Source organism: Centruroides vittatus, unplaced genomic scaffold (assembly GCF_030686945.1).
Source record: "Centruroides vittatus isolate TY-2023 unplaced genomic scaffold, ASM3068694v2 contig_2530, whole genome shotgun sequence".
NCBI lineage: Eukaryota > Metazoa > Arthropoda > Arachnida > Scorpiones > Buthidae > Centruroides > Centruroides vittatus.
The window spans coordinates 1-21,436 of record NW_027121602.1 but is presented as its reverse complement, the minus strand read 5'-3'; the positions used below and the strand labels follow the sequence as shown (position 1 = coordinate 21,436).

Here is a 21,436-nt window from a genome sequence, read left to right as displayed (position 1 = left end):
ATTTCACCTACGTTTAAAGAGAATTATAGTAGAGCATCGATTATCCGAATTAATTGGGGACTGGGTTGGTCAAATAACTGAAAGGTCGGATAACCGAAAAGTATGAAAAAATAAATTATTAGTATAGTGTATTAGGCCCGGTTTAAATACTAGCCTCCCTTCATGGTCGAGCCAGTGCTGCCAGCTGAAACATGCAAAAATTCAACAAAAATAATATTAAATTAGCCAAGACATAACCAAATATTGTAGCGCCACATCACTAATGGACATTTGAATTTGCCGACTAGAACGCGGTCGGTTAACCGATAAGTCGGTTAATCAGGGGGGTCAGATAATCGATTCTCTACTGTATTTAGAATTGACTATAATTATTTGCCGGTTTTAAAAATTATTTAGTTAGAAAAAGTCATTAAAATTTCTTTCACTTTCGAATTTGGAAAAAGAAGAAAACATAACTTTGTTTTGTGTATCGAAATAACTGACTTCACTAAGGAAAATGATCTTATCTCAAAGTGTTATGATGCATCCTGTGAGCGTGACTCGCCCTTCAGATCTCATCGCATGGTGTGTCATACTGACTCTCGATTGGAGGAGATGCGGGGATAAAAAGGATAAACATCCCGTTTACCAGGCTCTCGCTGGTTCTCTAAAAGCTCTACCTTCTAAGTTTGTCTTGTGACCTTCCTCAAAATTTTCAGTTCTCCCGAGGCTCCACTAATAAGTCAATGAGCATAGAATTATATTATAGAAGTATTATGCAGAAATTTCTGTAAACTCTCTCTGTTAACCATTACACAGATAGACGTGTAATTACAGTCGACTCCGCATAAGTCGATACCCCAATGGAAAGTGGAAATGTGTCGAGTTATCCGATGTGACGACTAAAGCGAAGTTAGAAAAAAACCACAAAACTAAAATTAGGGAAATACAGTAGTGCGTTATACAGTAGTATAGGCTTACAATACATTGTGTCCTCCGTTTACAATTACTCTGTAGATGAAAAACTGAAAAATTCGTTTAGTGTTGTTTGTTTTGAGCACTTAACTGTCTCGACTTTCTTTTTCAACGATCACCAACGCCTCGAAAACATTATATTCGCAATTGTCAATCTTTGGCAAGTAACGTCTAACGATTCTTAACCCTTCTATAGTCACGCGGCTTCTGTGAGAAGCCATCTGGTCGTTATTTTCGTGGCATATTTCCTGAAATTTTTCAAAAAATTTCAAAAAATTTAAGTTTTCCGATCTTTTTGAACTGCAAAAAATGCAATAAATAACATTTTTATTGCGCGCCGAGTTTACTCAAAAAAAATTTCCAAAAAGTGCTGGCGTCTGACAAGCTTCCACGCGACTATGCGCGGTAGTAAAAAATCGGGGAAAAAACGTGTTCGCGATAATCGCTATCGTCGATCGCGACCATCGCGAGCATCTTTTTTGCTATCAATTCTTTTCTCTCAACAATTTTATTTTTTTTCACTAAAAGATTCATTTTAGCCTGATTTTAAACCGAGATATCGAGATTTAATACTAAACTCGACGATGTCTTATTATACTCTGTGAGAAATCGCGTTTGTCCGCGCGAGAAATAACAGCGACAAAAATTTTCAAAATTAATATCTTTAATACAGATTGCTCTAATTGTACAATTTTTTTTCTTGCGCAACAATTTTATATAGGTATTGTTGCAAATGCATTTTTTTGGTGAAATTTCAAGAATATTTTTAGTTATAAATAGATGAATTTACGCATTTGACATCATGTGGTAAATTGCCGAATTTTCGATGGTCCACACATTATTTTTTTGATTGTTTCGTTTCATGCACAGAAAACATTTATATCTATACTATCAACAGAGAATTTTGATAGATTGAATAATATTTTAAGCGATGTCAAGTTTTATATTAGATGATCGAGTTAAGCCTAACACACGACTATATCATAATCAAAATTAAAAATAAAATTCATGTGTAGAAATATAAAGAAAATATCTGTTAAATTTTAAATACAACATTCATGTGAGTAAAACAAAATAATAACTTTGTCAATTGGTCGATTTACGAGTCAGAAAGAAGCATTTGAAAATAGGGTCATAAAACAATCAACGTTTATTGACTTTCGCGATAGGGGGTATAGCGAGGTATATTGACAAATTTTTCGCAGTAGTACGAAATTTTTACTGACTTCACTCGAAAGTGTCATATTTCTTCCGCATTTACAAACAAACCCGATGGCGATCGGTGAAACTTGAGAGAAATTACAGCGAGTTGAAATTTGATATGTTTATTTTTTGCGTTTTGCGTATCAAATTACATTAAATTCGACACAAATAAAGCATTTGTGTCAATAAAAAAATATTTGACACTGTTTAAAAGTAGAAAAAATAAAGAAAACAAAGATGTAATAATAATTTTTTAAGCGAAGCCAAAAATTTTACAATTTAAAGATAAAAAATGGATTCTGTCAGACGCCGCGACAAAGGGGGGGGGTGGAATAATCACGCAACTAGAAAAGTGTTAATGCCTCTAGGGTGAGAAAATGCAAAATTGGATTCTGGTGTGACGTTGATGTAGATTGTATATTTTCTATTTGTTTATCTCTTATTATTTTATACATAAAATGTTAAAGCATTTTTATTAATAGGTATATATATATTAATTATATATTAATAAATAAATCGACTCCCCCTCCTGAAAAAATGAGTTCGCACCACACGTGCAGAGTGAATTCATTTATTTTCAGGAGGGGGTGACGATTTATCGGAGTGTGGGACGGCAAAAGTATGTCAAGTTATTCAGTGGTGACGAGTTAAACGGTGTAGAGTAAACCGGAGGTTTTTTTAACATTAATGCTTATGTAAGTCGGCCGGGGACCACAGAAAAGTGACTACTTAACCGATGGTGTCGTGTTATTCGGGTGTCGACTTATGCGGACTCGACTGTATTTAGCTTTCATATATATATATATATCGTTTGTATTTAAACTCCAATTTATTATTAATTAATAAATCGTTCTTTTTTGTTTTAATCTGGTTTTGAACTTGATTTTTTTAATGTCGGTCGCTCTATCGCCGACTCACGACCCTGCCCATTCGAACATACAGTAGAGAGTCGTTATCCGAAAACCGGATATCCGAAACGTCGGCTATCCGAACGCTTTCCAGTCGTACTTTATCGTGCCGAATCGAACTTTTTTGATACTAGATTTACTTCTAAAGTATAATTTTCATGTTTTTATATTTTTCAATATATTTATTTTTTGTTTGTACAAAATAAAGAAATAATTTTTAACGATACAATAGCCTCGATTATTATTATAAAAATTTTTGTTAGGCTTAAAATCGACGAAAATTCAACACGAAGCGACACGCAACGGAGAAAAAGTTGAACATCGGACAGGTTAATATATTTTTTCGTACATAATCGGTTATCCGAAAAATCAGTTATCTGAACAACCCGAGTCCCCAATTTATTCGGATAAACGACTCTCTACTGTATATGTATAAATACATTTAATCGCCAGTTAAGACGCGTAAAATCTTAACTGGTGTCAGGACTGACGTTAAAGCGGAAATTTAACGATTTCTTGATCATTCATTTTGCTATTCCAGACTTCGTGAGCGAGGTTTCCGAACCTGATCTCACATCAGGTGTTAGGAGGTGGGAAAAGATACTAGCGAGATTAAGGCCGAAGTTTTCGAAGCAAAAACGTGTACGTTGGACGTTGAGCGCCGTTTTCCTGTATGCCTAGAAGTTTGACAATGGCGTTTGGAAAGCCAGTGGAATCATGCTCGACATTCCAAACGCCATTGTCAAACTTCTACGCTTACAGGAAAGCGGCGCTAACGTCCAACGTACACGTTTTCGCATTTAAAACTTCGGTCTCAACCTCGCTAGTACATCATCTCTATATCGTGAGTTCTCACAAATACAATACGAATAAGACGAAATTTCTAATACGCTTTATTATTACAGTATATTCCTTACCTGTAAAATCCGTCGAAGATCATATCCTTCCATTATATAACAAGTAAATTATTTTTTTTTAATGGCTTCTGCCAATTCATCGAATGTTTTCGGTAAAGGTTCGTCAGCTTGCACGGCCAAAAAAGAAGTCAAAACTCCCGCATAACCCCACAACAATACGGCTATCATTAGCAACCAAATTCCAAATGTTATTCTAGACGACGAACGATTCAGATTTCTGGTATTCACTCCTATAGAAAAAAATTACTGTTTAAAATTAAATATTACCTGCGATAAAATTATATTATTTACAAGTTACCTTGAAACAATAATGTACGGAGCAGATACCAGTATATACTTGTAAGAGTCCAAGGACTTCCTTCCGTGTCTCGCAGGAATATTCGGAATATTAATCCGAAGAGAATAACACAGAATACGAAGGATAACCAAACCTTATTAGTTTGGTAACAAGGAAATGACATTATTGTATTTTAAATATCTGTTAGCATTTTAAAACAATTGAAGTAAAGTCGTTATAAAACTTGTACCTGTTTTGAAAATGAATTGAAAATTGCTTTCCAATCGAGTTTCTTCTTTCTTTGCTTTATCATGAAAGTAATTGATTCAATTGTATTGACTGAAAGGAAGTCCACATATTGAAATGCATCAAAAGTAACTGGTACTTGTGATGCGAAATATCTGCTAGCTGAATAATATAAAAATACGAAAGATTACTCTTTATAATTAAGAACAGAAAAGGGAAGTAGCACATTATACACGCGATACGAATGAAATCTCGGAATAGGTTAACAAAGTATTTCAAATCGTATTACATCGAGTGTAAAAGTTCTATATTATTATTGTAAATTCATTTTGATAACTATTTTGAAGTACCTCATAAAAAAGCTTTTATTATTATTTTACGGCGATTTTATAAGCCTATATTTAATAAAATGGCATTGCCAATCCATTTTTTAATGCTAATTTTCAATTTTGCATTGATTATGGATTGCCTGTCTGGTTAATGGCTGCACCTTCCTTTTACACAAAATTACTTCTGCTATATCTTATGTTTAACAAATTGCGTAATTTGCCTTTGACTGATGACTAATATAGTTAGAATTTGTCTGGGCTTTCCATCTTCGAGAGAATTAAATATTTCGATCGGGTAATATATTAGAAATACTTTAATGGTCTTATTTATCAAGATTGTCAGACAATCAAAATATACCTTAAGTTACTGAGAATATTTATTAAAGTTAAACTAACGCTTTTAGCTTTCAGCTATTCAATAGGCCATCTTCAGGTTAAACGAGATTAGAACACAAAAATTTACATACAAAAAATAACGGAAGATACATACATACATGCATACATACAAGACATCAGCCGTACACGAAGTGTTTAGCCGGTAAAAAAGAGGATAAGGGAAAAGGGAGGGGAAGAAGGAGGGAGAGAAGATAGACAGTAGAGAAAAGTAGAATCTCTCTGAACGGCATACATAAGGCTATAGTACCCTGTATGTTTGATGTTGGTGTGCAGTTTTTAGGCTGCAAGGCCGTAGTTCCCCGAAGGGTGTAGAAAAAATTTGAATATAGGGAAAAACAATAATTGAGGTCTGCCACGAACAGCTAAGTGTAGAAGTTAGTGCCAAGTGGCTGTTAGTAGAAAGTCTTAATTTACTTAATAAAACTGAACGCAATTGCGAATCTTAATACTTTTTAGCAGCTAGACAGACAGCGCGAAAAGCAAACGAACACAATGACAAACTAGACGAGACGAACGGACCGACAGGGACAAACGAGCAAGACCCTAAATATATATATATTTTTTTTTTCGGATTAGAATTTATTCGGATATTAGAACAAATTTTAAAAATTATTATTGCAAATTGATTTTATAACGATAACTTTGATAATTAAACAGAATATATTAAACTTAATTAAATTAATTTTATTCCAACAATAAGATTTGTGTAATTGTGAGGATGAATTGGCTATGATAGCTATATGTTTGGATGAAAAAGAAAAAGAAATGCAATCAAGAAAGCACCGCAAGTGGGTATATCAAGCATGGACAAAAAAGATCAACAGAATGGGAGTTTCGCCATTCGTTAATTTTTTATAAATAATATGAATCTATATTTGTTGAATATTTTTGAATGTCCAACATGCATTTCATATTTTATTGAACGAAACAGAGAAATATTCATTTTGTACCCTGTTCTTCTTCTTCTTCTTCTTAGTCTTATGCCCTTCAAAGGGTGTGCTGATATTACGAATTGACGCTTTAATTGTATCTTTCCACTGTTCCCGGTGTTGGGCCATATGGATGGCTTCTTACATTGTATGTCCCGTAATCATCATTACTTTGTATACCCACCTAATCCGAACATCTGTCTCTAGGGCGTTTGCCGTTGATCTTCCCTTCTAGAATTTGTTTCTCAAATCCATGTTTACGTCATGGAAATATGTCCGAAGAAGCGAAGGTAAGATCGGTACATTTTAGTGGTGAGGAGTTTTGTGATTTTCAGTTGATTTAAGATGGAGCAATTTGTTCGGTGATTCAAGAGATTCTCGGCATTCTTCTATATGTCCGTGTTTCAAAGGAATCAAGTATCTTCCAAGAAGTGGCATTTATGGTCCAGGTTTCCGCGGCATAAGTGGAAATTGGAAAAATAAGCGTTCTTATGAGCTTTAGTTTATTAAAAATAGTGATTTCAGAATCTTTCCAAATTCTAAATAATTTAGAGGTTGCATTGCGAGCGAGGCAAATTCTGCGTTTAATTTCATCATCGCATTCTCCTTTATTCGTAAGAAGTGATCCAAAATAAACAAATTTATTCGCCACCTTACAGCCTGCAATTTTCTTAGTCTGTGACAAGGAACGATCAATTATCATAACTTTTGCTTTACTTCCGTTAATCAGCAATCCATATTTCCTGCTCTCAGTTTCAAGACGTTTCATAATATATTCAAGTTCTAATTTATTGGATTATATAATAAGTGTATCGTCAGCGTATCTCAGGTCGTTAACTTTACGGCCCTCGATGGAGATGCCTCTGTTCCAGTTATCCAACACTCTTCTCGTGATTATTTCAGAATAAGCATTAAAGAGTAGAGGGGAAAGAATACATCCCTGTCTTACACCAGCCTCAGATGTAAATGTATTAGACATAGTTTTGTTGACTCTTACTTTTGCAGAGTTATTCTTATATAAATTTCTGATTATCGAAATAAGATGGCGCGGGACTCCCATGTTCTAGTGAGCGAGCCACAATTTGTGCCGTTTCACACAATAAAAGGCTTTGGTATAGTCTAAGGTAAGCTTTCAGATTAAATTCATAGGTTTTTTTCAGTGATTTGTCGAGCATTCAAGATTTGTTTACGAGTTCGTTTACCGGAGATAAACGAACTCCCCGACTGTTCTACAGCTATTTCAGGTAACAGGATGGGTTTCAAACGGTTAATTATTTGGAGCATTACTTTACTGGCATGGTTAATTGGGCCGATAGTTCTGTAGTTACTACAGTCTGTTGGTGCGCTTTTTTATAAATTGGAATAAATATTGATTTACAGCATTCCTCTGGTCATCTCTCAGATTTCGAAATTAGGGAGCAGATTTTATGAAATATGTCAACACCCAGTTCTCCAATTGCTTTTAAAATTTCGGAGGTTATGTTGTCAGGTCTCGGCGCTTTGTTACTTTTTAATGTATTTTTGACTTTTTCTACCCCTGATTTAAGAATAGATGGTTCAACTTTCCCTGTCCTTCAATTTTGAAGTTCATTATTACCATTTGTTTGTTCAATGTCTTTATAAAGTTTCTCACAATACTTTTTCCAGACATCCGCACTCCCTTCCGCATCAGTTATGATTTCATTTTCATTATTTTTAATTATTTGTGTGCGTGGTTTGAAGTTTTTTGCTAGACATTTAACTTTATCGAACAGTTCACGAGTCTGATTATTATTTGCATGGACCTCAATTTCATTGCATATACAGTCGATATAATCATTTTTGTCTTTCTTACAAGCCTTTTTGATTTTTTTCGTCTAGTTCTTTTTTCTTTCCACCTCATTTTATTTCATTCATCGTAGATTTATTAATGTAACAAGGTTACATGACCTGATGTCGCAAATGCATAATCAGGTATTATAATACAATATATTTGTTAGTTGGTTTTACAGATATAAAATTACAGTACAGTATCGTTGTAAAATTGCAAATATATGTTTTGATTTTACATGACACTTCTTGATAATTAAGTACATTTATTGATTTACAAACAGATAGTAATAACGTGGGTAATACTATGTACTAACAGCAATTGGTTGACACAGAAGTTAGCAAGTTTTTTTACAAGAAGAGTATTACAGATGTTTTACATGCCTAAGTATATATACAATTAGAACATACTGTTACAAAGTATAACAATAATGTTACAGTAGCTGTAAAACAATTAACAATAAAGCATAAATGCTAATATGTAATATTATATTAACAATTAAAAATTAAATAATTTGAGATTGATACGTATGTATTAAAATTTAAGATTAATCAAATCTGTATGCGTTCGATTCGTAAAAAAGCAGAGTACCACATATGAAAAGTTCACAGTGAGTCTCATAAGTCCATGGGTATCCTCAGTAGCATTAAAGTCCGTGAGTGAGAAGCGCCGCAAATGTTTGAGGGTGTCTTTAAACACCACAAAAATCCATAAGTGAGTTGTACCACTTTAAAGTCTATTGGATGTCCTTCAGCGCCATAAAAGTCCTTGAATGATTTGACATAAAAGAAAGTGAAACCAAAAGTTGCAAAGCTGACCAGCTAATTGTAAGTCAAAACGTGCCATCAAACAAGCAGAGGTGATGTTGTATGAAACAACATTTCACCAGAAATACATCAGTAAAAGAGAAGGATTTTATCGGTAAGAAAACTCGGTTAATGTTACCCTAGGATCCAAAATGGCGGCCAGGGAAATTTTTTTCTACTTCGGAGACTGCGACGGGGAAAAAACTTTCCTCTGCATTCAAGATGGCCGCGGTTCCGGCCGCCATCTTGAATTTCTCTGCAGACTCCGCGGATTTTTTAACCGAAATAAACAATAAAAAACAACAAAAAGAGGAGTTTTTTTACTCACTTTTCGATTGTTCGATATTCTGAGTATGATCTCCTGTTTGGGGGTCGACAAAATTTTTCGAATGGTTGACTGTTCTATGTTCGACCGCTACTCCTTCTATGTCGTCAATGTGCATATATCCTTTCCATTCGTCCGTTATTATCGTACTGCCGGAATTCACGTATTTACAAACGATCCAATTCACAGTATTTTCTGATCTGTCGTTCACCTGATATATGAAGCATTTCTTATCTTCATCGCAATAAATGCAAACGGACTCGGTCGGCTGTATGCTTAATTTTACAGCAAAATTCGATGCGTTATCGATACGGGGAGGCAAACCTTGCTCCGAAAAGTCGTCTTCCATTAACTTGTAGAAATCACGGGAAGTGCATCTCGACCAAAATTCTTCGTTGCAACTGAAATCGGCAAAACTAGTCATTATCGAACAATTGGCAATAAACTAAACGCGGGGAGGTAAGGAGAGGAAAAAAACACGGTCTTTCCTTAATTTCTGATTACTTGGTTCTCTAACTTTTAGGATTAAATTGTAATAAAAGAAATAACAATACTTACTAATACTGGAAGAATTAATAATAATCAATATTCACCGATAGCAATTTGTGTGCAAATGAAATGTCGTTACGGAAAAAAAACAGCAATTAATCCAATACGCAATTCGTCGCAACACAGCAGTAAACGATTCCAACAGGAAACTAGTCGATTTGCATAAAATTGCCCAGAAATGAACAGAAATCACGTCGCAGATCATGCATTTCCATATTCGTTCGTAACACCCCTACGAATTTCCCGCCGATTTTACTCTCGCACGACGTCACGAAAAGGCTCCCTCTACCGACGCAAATTTACACAATACCGTCTCCGTTTCGAGGTTACAGTATACTCGGCAACGTCGAACGCAGGGTAGAAACCGAACGGGAAAAAATCCCCACGTCGTCGACGTCTCGACTCTACGGAAAAATTTCCCCGGCCGCCATTTTGGAACCTAAGGTAACAGTAACCGAAAACTCAATGGATTGCAGTAACTTGAAAACATTTTTCAATAAATTGGAAAAGCAAATCATGAGATTTCTTTGTCTACTGCAAGCACACGGGCTTTACAGGGCCAAGAAAGATTTTTGCTAATCATGTGAGTTCGTATATTGTTTCTTTCACATTCAGTAGTAATACAATCAAATATATAATGAAGACTGGCATAAGTTGTATTGCAAACAAGACAAAGGTTATCGTTGTATGTAGTAAAGCGAGTTAAATATGAGTTAAAACGCCCGTGACCAGAATAAAATTGAACAGTTTGGTGATTAACAACAATCCAAGTATTATATATAAGTTTAAAAATCTCAGGAAAAATAGTTTGATAAGAGACGTGTTAGCATTCCAGTCACGCTGCCATTCCAGAAGCATTTCATTCCATTGTACCTTTTTTAACTCCTTGGTAGAGATTTTATTATAACTAATAGCAATATTCTCATCACCAGCCGCCAACCTGGCAAGTTGGTCGGCCCGATCATTCCCCCTGTTAGTGCTATGTGAGCATATCCAACTGTAATAGTATTCGTTGTCAGAGTCAATTAATGTTCGTAGAATGGTAAAGGCTAGAGCAATGTTTCTCAACGGGGGCGATATCGCCCCCAGGTAGACGATTTTTCCATGTTGGGGGGCGATTAGTAACAATTTATAATTTGGGAGCGAAAAACAATTTCTGGGGGCGGTATAGTAAAACATTATATTATGAATAAACAGATATTTATTCATTATATCGTACAATAATTAAACAAATAGCATTCCTATAATCCTTCTTCCTTCCACTTTTAACCCTTTTCTGTCACGTGGCAGGAATTATAATATTCGGGAGTCCTGATTAGCCGATTGAAAAATTTTTTTCGAAGTGAAGGGGTCGATACTACGTAACGGTTTTATCGAAGGGGGCAACGATTCGTTAGAGATTGAGAAACATTGGGCTAGAGGATGAGAAGACTATTTCCTGAGCATTATAAGTGATGAAAAAGAATCTGTTACTATCTCAATTCTAGCATTATTAACGACTCCTTCACACCAATCAATAGCCTTCGAAATTGCAAAAAGCTCGGCCTGTAAAACATTACAAAAAGCGCCAAGGCGGTAAACATTACAGTAAATCTCAACATCATTACGGTAGGCTACGAAGCTAGCCCCGACTTGATTTGCACATTTCGAGCCATCAGTGCAGATGATAATAGCACAGTTTGTAAAAGAGATTTCGTTAAACCCGGACTTAGTACAGAGGCCTAAGGTACATTCGAACGGTATGCTTTCTTACTAAGAATCTGTGTCAAAGACGTTTGACAGTGTGGCAAGATGGAAGCCACATTTAATTTTCCATATCCTCTGCATGAGTGATGTATTTATCAATTGGTGGTTTACGAGCAAGTACTTTGCATATACTGTCGATATAATCATTTTTGTCTTTCTTACAAGTCTTTTTGATTTTTTTGTCTCGTTCTTTCTTCTTTTCACCTGCAGCGATTGCTGAAGTTAATAATTTTTTCCTTTCATCTATTAACTCAAGGGTACTATTTGTCATCCAATGTTTCTTTTTTTGCGGCCGATGTTGTGTGGTGCATTGTGTGATCCAGTTAAAATCCAACTTTTTGTTTCTGTTCATAAATCATCTGGGTTGTTTGTAAAGGATGAAGGGTCTAAATTTCAGAGTTTGTTGTAAGATTTTCGTAAGTTTGTTGTAAGCTGGAGTCTCAAGTCATGGGTTGATCTTTGATATTTTTATTGTATGAAGTTTTAATGTTACTTCCGCTTTTAGTAGCTTATGATCAGAGTTGCAGTTTGCCCCAAGTCTTGCTCTGACATCATTTACTGATGATCTCCATCTTGTTCATATTAATACGTAGTCAATTTGGTTTTTATATTCACCTGTTGGAGAGGTCCAAGTAGAAAGACGCCGATAATGGTGTTTGAACATGGTGTTATTTATCGAAAAACTTATCGATTGCAAACTGAAGAAGTCTATTTCCTCTCTCATTTCTCGTACCCAGTCAAATTGTCCTATACTGCATCGTAGATTATCATCATCATTTTTCGTATTGTCTATCTTAGCATTAAAATCTCGCATTATTATCAATATATACTTCTGTGGTATTTTTGAGATGATATTTTCAATTTGTGTGTACACTGTGTCCACTTCATCGTCCGAAGCAGCCAAAGTGGGCATATAAACCTGAATAATATGAAGTTTTACTGGCATGGAAGACATTGTAATTTTGATTATGCGGTCGTTGATAGGTTCATCGCTTTCCACAAATTTTCTTAGGCATTTATCAATAACAAAGACCACTCCATTACGTTCATTTCTGGTCGTACTGTACCTGAAAATTATATCGTGTGGTCAATTGTATCAAAATGACCCCTCTCTCTGCAATGTGTTTTGGAGATGCCACAAATCGGTATATTCTCTCGATTAAGCTCTCTTTCTACTATGTAGCGCTTTCCAGTCTGTAAAAGTTCTCTTACGTTCCAAGTACCTAAAGATAAATTTTTCCTTAGATGTAATTTCAAATTTCTTCCAGATGAATATTTCGTTTGTGGTGCCTGGTTGCCTACATCCACTTGCCCGGTAGCCCATTTCATACCGAATGACCCGGAATCAGTTTGGCGCCGGTTGCTGACCGGATCGCCATGCATATCATCGATACCGAATTAGCGGCCATCTAGGTTTCCGTGTCTACCTTCAAGACACAGTGGTGTCAGTCCTGACGAAATTGTCATCGCAAACGCGGTATCGACCCTTCGGTCCAGTGGTGCCGAAGCATAGGGGCGCTTCGCGCATTGTCACAGTAATGATGGTTATGATTAGCAAATAAATTGCGGAATATTTTTTTCTCTGGTTTCTGGGATAAATTAATCATATGATACCATAGTGGGAATTATAGTCGATTTTTCTTTGTAACCAAACACAGAATAATACAGTTAGTGCAATACAATATTTTTTTAGCAATTCGATTTAACTGTATCATAATTATAAAAATATTAATACGATACTATCATAATAAAGAAATATAAATAAAACACTGCAGCATTTATTTGGTAATATGTGATAATTTAAAATATCATTTGTAAAGCTAATACAATTTAGAAGGCGTATAAAAATTCATTATACAAATGATTCATTTACATACTAGTACTTTTGTATTGTTATTCTGCTGAATGCATTAATGGTGTTTTAGAATATACCCTTTAATTTTATTATGCAGATATCACTGAAATAATGTCTGAATGTTCAGCTTTTGGTTGTTCTAATTCTTCTGCAAAAGAATATACCAAGAAATGTTTTTCAAGAGATTTTATTCGGAGAAAAATTTTAACTAAAAAAAGTGCGCACTTTTTTAGTTCTCAGCGCCATTTATATAATTTTTTTCATTCAAAAAACAAATTATTCACAGAAAATTACCAAAAGAAAGATCCTCGACTGTTATAAAACAAGTAAAAACTGCAAAAGTTACTTCTCTACTGCATACTACTCATTCTACTGTTACTCCATTAACAAATTCTAACACATATTCAACATTTATAGAAGAAACCACATTAGCTGAAGACATTTATGAAAATCATGATACATTAGCTATAGTACATACAAAAGATATATTTATGTTTCAACAGAATTTAAAAAATATATAAACAACTATACAGAAGATCATGTGAAGAAAAATGTTAAAAACGTAAACACTATCAAAACATTAAAATTTAAAATTGGAATTTTGGAAAAGGAAGTAGAAAAGGTTAAAGATGATAATAAATCATATCAACTCTCGAATTTTTAAAGATTAAAGTGAAATTATTCAAAAATGAGCAGGATAAAGATTATGTTATTCTGTTAGATGAAATGGCAATAATTCCTTCAAAAATGTTTGATAGCAGTAGTAACACATACTGGTGATGTAACTCTACCTGGACATTCTGAGACTGCAACTCGTGTATTTGTGATTATGCGACGTGGGATTACTTTACGATGAAAACAAGTTGTAGCTTACTATTTCTCAGGTAACTCTATAGATGAAAGTTTATATGAAAATATACTGTTTGAAATAATTACTTGTGTTGGACAATTAGATTTAAATGCAATAGTCTTAATGTTAAAAGTTTTATGTAGTGAAATAACACATAAAGAAGAGAAACACATTTAAAATTTATTTTGTATACTAGTATTTTCTATATATTAACAGAAGTTATTATAGTGGAAATTATGAATGCAGATATTTAGTCTTACAGATCAAAAATAATGTTCTGTTATTTAGTTCACCAGGTAAACTATCTTTTATCTGTAAGACTAAATATCTGCAGCCATAATTTCCACTATAATAAGTTCTGTTAATATATGGAAAGTACTAGTATACAAAATAAATTTTAAATAAAGTTAAAATGTACACAAAGGCATAATAATTAAGAGAAACACATCTTTGCTCCAGCGAGTGTAAGAACAAACTACTGTAACTTTATTTTATTTAAAGAAATAAATAAATAATTTTTACAATATAAAGACAGGACGTTAAATAAAAGCGACACAAAATGACTATTAATAATAAAACATTTAGAAGCTTTCCCGGTGGAGTGGAGAGAAGTTACGTCAGGCCAACACCCGGCATTACCTTTGCATGTTACATAAGCACGCGTATGTTGTATATTCCCACATTAAATCTTGTCAAATTAGTAAATACAGTATTAGTTTTCACAAGCCGAATACCTATTTCATTAACTACTGACTGATTTCTTACGTTTGCTTTAAATTAATGTTTGTAATTTCCATTTAAAAGTTTTTCGAATAAGTAAACAAAATTAATTTTTTGTTTAAAAATACTAATGCTAGAGAGTTAAATCTTATCGATTCTGTAAGATTCATCCATCCGTTATATTCTTAAATAAAAAGAACGAATAACATGCTTTATTAAACTGAATTAATCGTCATTTCTTAATGTACACTCAAAGACCACGTAATGACAGTCGCCAGAACATGGCGGCGATGACTCGTTTGTCGCGACTCTGATAATCTGTACTCTAGATCTGATAGAATAAGTGCACCCTTATTGGCTACAAAAGGCGTTAGAATAGGAGGAGAATTAAGAACAATTAAGCACAAATACCTGATATTTTAGTTGCAACAAGTCAAATACATTAAAACTTTTCAGCATTTCAGAGAGTATATGCGGCGGAACACTTGGTGTGGTGCATCTGCTAAGAAAAAAGAATTAGTGTTGTTAATAAAATAATAAAATTGATATAAAGTTTACCTTTTTTAATATAATTTCTTATAAAACATAAAGTAAATCTTAATTTTAATTACTTATATTTAAATTACAATTAGTAGTATACAGTGATACCTCGGTTCTCGTCGATAATTCGTCCGAAAACAATCGGCGAAATCCGATACCGACGAAAACCGAGGCAATTATTTTCATATGAATCAATGTAAATCTAATTAATTCGTTCTAGACACTCCAAAATACATACCAAAAACACTTTTTATAGAGAATTAATATAGCGTTAAATACTAAAAGCAATAAGAAATTACCGGTAACAGAAAAGTCTAATTAGCATAAAGATAAAAGCATTAAGATTAAAGATAAGATAATTAGCATTAAGACGAAAAAATGGAATTATTCGGCTAGACACGCGGGGTAATGTCTTGTGAGTATAAGCTAGTTGGACAAGAGCTTCTAACCTATATAGCCCCGTACTAAAGTGTGACGTAATTGTCATGTAATAGTAGTTGTATGCGTTTATGATAGTCGTATCGATGGAAATAATGCCTTTTCGGAATTCCGTTTAAGAATAACTGGCCTCTCTTCAGCAGTTACAGACTTGGAGAAAACCCGGAAAATTATCTGGCCAGCCCGTTCCGGCGAAGCGCGAACTCACGACCGAACTCCCAGTGTTCGGGAAACGAAACCGTTGGCCAATGGTGGGCCGTCACGGGGTAATGTTCACACAACGAGAAATAACGCCACACTGCGCCGGAAAACGGGTGGGTCGCTCTTTGTTTTCGCAAAATTAGCAGCGAGGTCATTTGAGCACGCCGACGAAATCCGAGGCAATAGACGAAAACCGAAACCGACGATAACCGATGTGAACAAAAACCGAGGTATTACTGTATTCTGATAGTTTTAATCTGTTTTTAACAGTTTCTGTATAATATTTTATAGATTCACGGTTATTAAATAAATAAATATATATATATATATGTGTTACCGGCCAAACCCATTTCAGGCCAAACTAGTTTGTCTTACGCGTGTCAGGATATACTAGTTTAGCCTAGAACAATCTAGTTTGGCCTAAATACTTTAGGTTTAACAAGTTTAACTAGGCCGAACTGATTTATGTACCAGAAATAGGTGCCGGTGTAAAATAAATGATTTTGTGTAATTCGAAATGCCACCACAGTACACCCTGCAGTTAAAGTGTACCTAGATAACCCCAATGGCGGTGTTTTGGTTAGGTTGGTTTGGTAGGTTAAGTACACTTTTAGTAGACGTTTCCTTTTTTTTTTCTTTTGTTCAAGAACTACCGTGAATCAATAACTAGTGACGTTAAACACTGGGCAGCCTGCCGGCGGCTCCCCTCCGAGAGGAGTCCGTCGGAGCACGAACAGTGGGAAGCGCCCATTGGGGTTACCTAGGTACACTTTAACCCACCCCGTAAAATTAAATAAAAGATTAAATATTTTATATGTTAAACTAAGAAACACAAATAAGTTCATTTTTAATTTTAGTTTGACTTTAAAAGTTATTTTTATTATTTCGTTTGAATTTTTGAAAATATTTTCGAAAGTTAATTACCTTTAAAAGTGCATGGCTTAATAAAAAAAATACCAACTGATAAGTACTGACTAGCTTCTTTTTATATTATAGTTTTGTACAAGTCTTGCGTCACTTCTAATCAATACAGTTTTTTCATAATTAAGTAGACTATGTTTGAATAAATATTGTTCACCTAATTGATTGCCTTCTAATTTTATTTTAACCATTAATTAATATACTTCAATAACAATTCTAAATCAGTTCGGCCTAGGGCAAACTAGTTAAGCGTAAAGTATTTAGGCCAAATTACAGTGGCGTAGCGTGGGTGTCAGCCGCCCGGGGCGGAGGAAAATTTCGCCGTCCCCTTATTTAAATATTTTTACAAGATATTATTATTTATTGTGAAATTTTGCCGCCCCCTATAAGTGCCGGCCGGAGCGGGCCGCCTTTGCCGCCCCCACTACGCTACACCACTGCCGAACTAGATTGTTCTAGACTAAACTAGTATATCCTGACACGCGTAGGACAAGCTATTTGGCCTGAAATCGGGTTTGGCCGGTAACATAGATAACGAAAAAGTATTGGAAACGTATCAGATTTGACCATCTGAATTTTTTGCAAGTCTTCACGTTTTGCGATTTTCTGAACCTAAAAAGTAAATAAAGAGGAAAGAATAGTGAATGGATTGTATAGTACCGTATGTTTGTGTCTACTTCGTTTAATATTTCAGGATGGAGTGATATTAAGAAGTTAAATTTGGCACGACAGGTGGCATATAAGAGACATTGCTACTATTTAAATATTGTACAAATAATCACATAAATAGTATAAAACGAGTGTATGGTTTAAAATTTTTTATCAAGAAATTAAATTAATTAATAAGTACAGATCAAACAACGACAAAATAAAATTAGTTATATTGTAATAATTAATTCCTACAACTTAATAACAATTTTATACTTAACTCGAAATTAAAAAGATTTTTCAACAAATTCGTTATTTCATAATTTTTTGCGAAAACTTCTTCCCTACAGGTAGAATTTGAAAGGGCTTGTGTCTGCAAATTGAAAATGAATAAAGATATAAGAATAACGATGTAAATTGATAATTAGTGTGACGTAAATTTAATATTGTGGCATCATTGAATGTTCTTCAATTGAGTGCTAAAGAATTTTCTTTATTAGAAGAAAAAAAACTCTTATTATTTTCAAGAAGTGGCTAAATTCTTTCCCGACACGAATTCGTTTCACTCGGCTTCTTTTTATAGTCCGGTCCAAAGTATCGTACAGGTCCAAAAACACTTGTATGGGACTGTACGATAGAAAAGTTAGTATATTATTCAGAACACAGCGTGGAAAGAAAGAAAGATAGGAATTTGTATTCCTATCTTTCTTTCTTTACACAATTCTATATGTAGGTGATTCCGCCCTAAAGCTTGGCTTCAGGGAGGAATCGCCTACATAGAGAATTGTGCAATATCTACAAGAATTATTAATAAAAATGTTTAATTTTTGATCATAATTAGTCAGAAATGATTCAGACTTTACTTCAAAATTAAAAATAACAGGTAAATTCTAAGAAGAAAGACGGTTTCTTCTAAAACAAGATATAACCATGACAACAAATATAATATGCTGTGGTGTGCTTATGAGAGATGATGTGAGTAGTCAATCTATAGAGGCTTTTGGAAGAAATTTTAAACGAAAGACGTTGGGGAGAAAACACAGAAAACTTTTGTATTGGAATTGAAATGATTGTTGTTTATCAATAAACGGTACTCGACGGTAAGCTTAATTTCACTTTATTCTGATTGTACTTTTTGGTCATCTCCGAGATCATTTCCCAAAGCTAAATGTTAGTTACGCCACTGATAAGAAGTAAAGATGAACAATTCAATTTAGAGAAACACACATAAGGAAAGTACTTACGACTGTTAAGGGCAACCTCCATATTTTTTTTTTGTCTCCAGATTCTGAAAATTAAAATATTTTTTTTAATATTCATAACAATACAATATATACCTGTGTGTATTCTAATTTACATAAAACGGATTGGTTTCTAAATGTAGCATTTAAAAAATATGAAATTTTATTTTCAAGTAGAAATTTTCGATAAGCATTTTGAGAACTACTGAATAATTAAAGCGTAAATAAATGTGGAATAGTTAAAGTAATTTTAGTTTTTAGGTGTTGAATACCCATCTTATGAAGAAACATCTTGAGAAGAGGGCTTAAAATACGGTCTGAACTCAACGACCCGGATGATTGCATCATCCGGCATGAGAAAACCTTTTGTGATGTCACAGGATTTCGATCCTAATCAGATATTAAAATTATAAAAAAATTGTTTATTGGGGTATGGTGACAATGCCTGGAAGAAATTTTTTAGTAGTCTCTTGTCCCTGTATATCATACTTTTTTTGTTAACAAGAGAGTCATGGCATAAAAATAACTTTATTTTGGAAAATATATTTAAATTGAAATAATGTAATTTCAGCTCCAAACTGGAGGTTCGCATATAGTAAATTGGGGCCTCCTGTTCACGAGCTTTCCATGAATGGTCTCAGCGTTAATTCATCTAACACCGTTCACGAGATTAAGAAAGGACAGACAACTATACAGACAGTGCAACAGACGAACGTCCATAAGAATTTATAAGGTCTGCAATTTTAAAATTGCAGCCCAAAATAATAATTATTTTTCAATACGATAGAACGATATTATTCTAATTTAAAATTCAATTATTTGACACGAATCAAGTTGCATTTTCTAATTATTTTAAGTACAAATGAAAAAGTTCAAGACATTTTCCCACTAAAAACGTTAAAATCCAGCTGCGCGAAAAAATACTGAGACGAATTGAAGGTTATTAGTCATTAAAAATATATTGATTATTTTATTCAATCTGAAACATTTTTTTTTCTAACAGAAAATTTATTATATCTTTCTTTAGACCTTAAATCGACTTTAACATATATTTTATTTACAAAAGACGATATTCCAACATAAAAATACTACTAATAAAACAATTAAATAAACAAAAATAACTTACTCGACTGTATGACGTTGAAGAGAGTAATTAATGAAAAACACATTAACAGAACAGCAGGTGGCATTTTCCGTCCTCACTCTATCAACGGGAATAACGCAATGGTACCATTCGAATTGACAATAGTCGAGAGTAAGCGACACAGATTTTCCAATCAGCGTTGACGTACTTAAAGAATACGAATAATAATTGGCTAAATTTCGACTGTGGGTGGAGAATATGCGCGATTCTGGAATTCTCCGTTTTGTAATAAAAAAAAACGTATCCACGTCATTTATCGATTTGAATTCCAACCTTTAATCTTGTCGTACAACTTTATATATTTATATTTTGTATTTTTAAAAATCTTTTTACTTTTTGAACACGAAGTAGGGCTGTTTTAGAGAGTCCATTATGTATTCGACTTGGCCAGCAATGGGGCGATTGGGTGACGACGGCAAAACCCTAGGGAAGAGGGGATTTTCAGAGTTAGTCATACGCACCAACCGTAAAAATTCACTGTTTTTTGACTTGATGAAATTCGATCTCCGGTGTATTGGCATCTTAACTGTTCAGTCTGTCTACACGTTTATATAAATACTTTTTGCAGTAACTGATATTGAAAGTTTGTTTGTGTCTTCTACCTAATAGAAGTTTATTAGATGAATATGCGTTATACACCTATATTTGTTTAATCTTTCCTGTAAAGCAACACATTCCTTCGAGTGTCAATAGTTAGAGAGCACAATCAACTACTAAATCTAGATTATTGTCTTTATATTATAACGTCTGCGATACCAGTAATTCTGGATATTGTTGTTTTCTGAAACACATCTTTATTATTTAAACGTAATAGACAAGTGTAACGAGAAACTATTTGTGGTGATAACGTCACAATTCGAGGCTGCAATTTTTTGTCACAATGTCTTCGATTATAGTAGTGTCTTGCCCTTATACATCATACTTTTCTTGTTGACGATAGAGTAATACCTGTCGTGTATCCAACTCCGTTGTGGAAAAAAATGTTGAATTAAAATAAAGTTATTTCCGGTTTAAACCAAAATTTTGTATGTAGTTATTGGAAGTTTCCTGCTCGTAAGCGTTCCATATCTGGTTACGACTTTCATTTATCTCCGATCTGAGATTCAGGGAACACAGATAGACAGATGGAAACCAGTGCGAATTTATCGATTTTCGAAAATTGCAACCCAATCAACAACACAGTAATATAAATCATATTTTTATACAGTAAAAATTTATATACATACGAATAGTTCAAATATTTCTATGTTTCTTTTAATCTAAATTCAAAAACAATATATATAAAATTCTAGTATTCCTATTTAAATTCTTTATATATGTTACAGTCAAAACCCGTTCTTAGTTAGAACGCGTTTTAACTAGTTGAAACTAGTTTGTACTGGATGTCTTCGTTAAAACCCATTTTGTCTGGTTAAAACTAGTTTTAACTCAAATTCATTTTTGCCTAGCAGTTAATTCTAGTTTTATCTACACAAAACGAGTT

The 21,436-nt window shown here is 33.9% G+C and overlaps 1 long non-coding RNA gene across 1 annotated transcript; it reads right to left on the bottom strand.

Annotated features, from left to right (window-relative positions):
* Nucleotides 1-4,058: 4,058 nt before the first annotated feature.
* LOC136971437 (uncharacterized) lies at nucleotides 4,059-4,629 on the bottom strand. The gene is made up of 3 exons (XR_010880164.1): nucleotides 4,510-4,629; nucleotides 4,281-4,413; nucleotides 4,059-4,212 (listed from the first exon to the last, which is right to left on the bottom strand). It is a non-coding gene; the product is annotated as an uncharacterized lncRNA (long non-coding RNA).
* Between the last annotated feature and the right edge of the window lie 16,807 nt (nucleotides 4,630-21,436).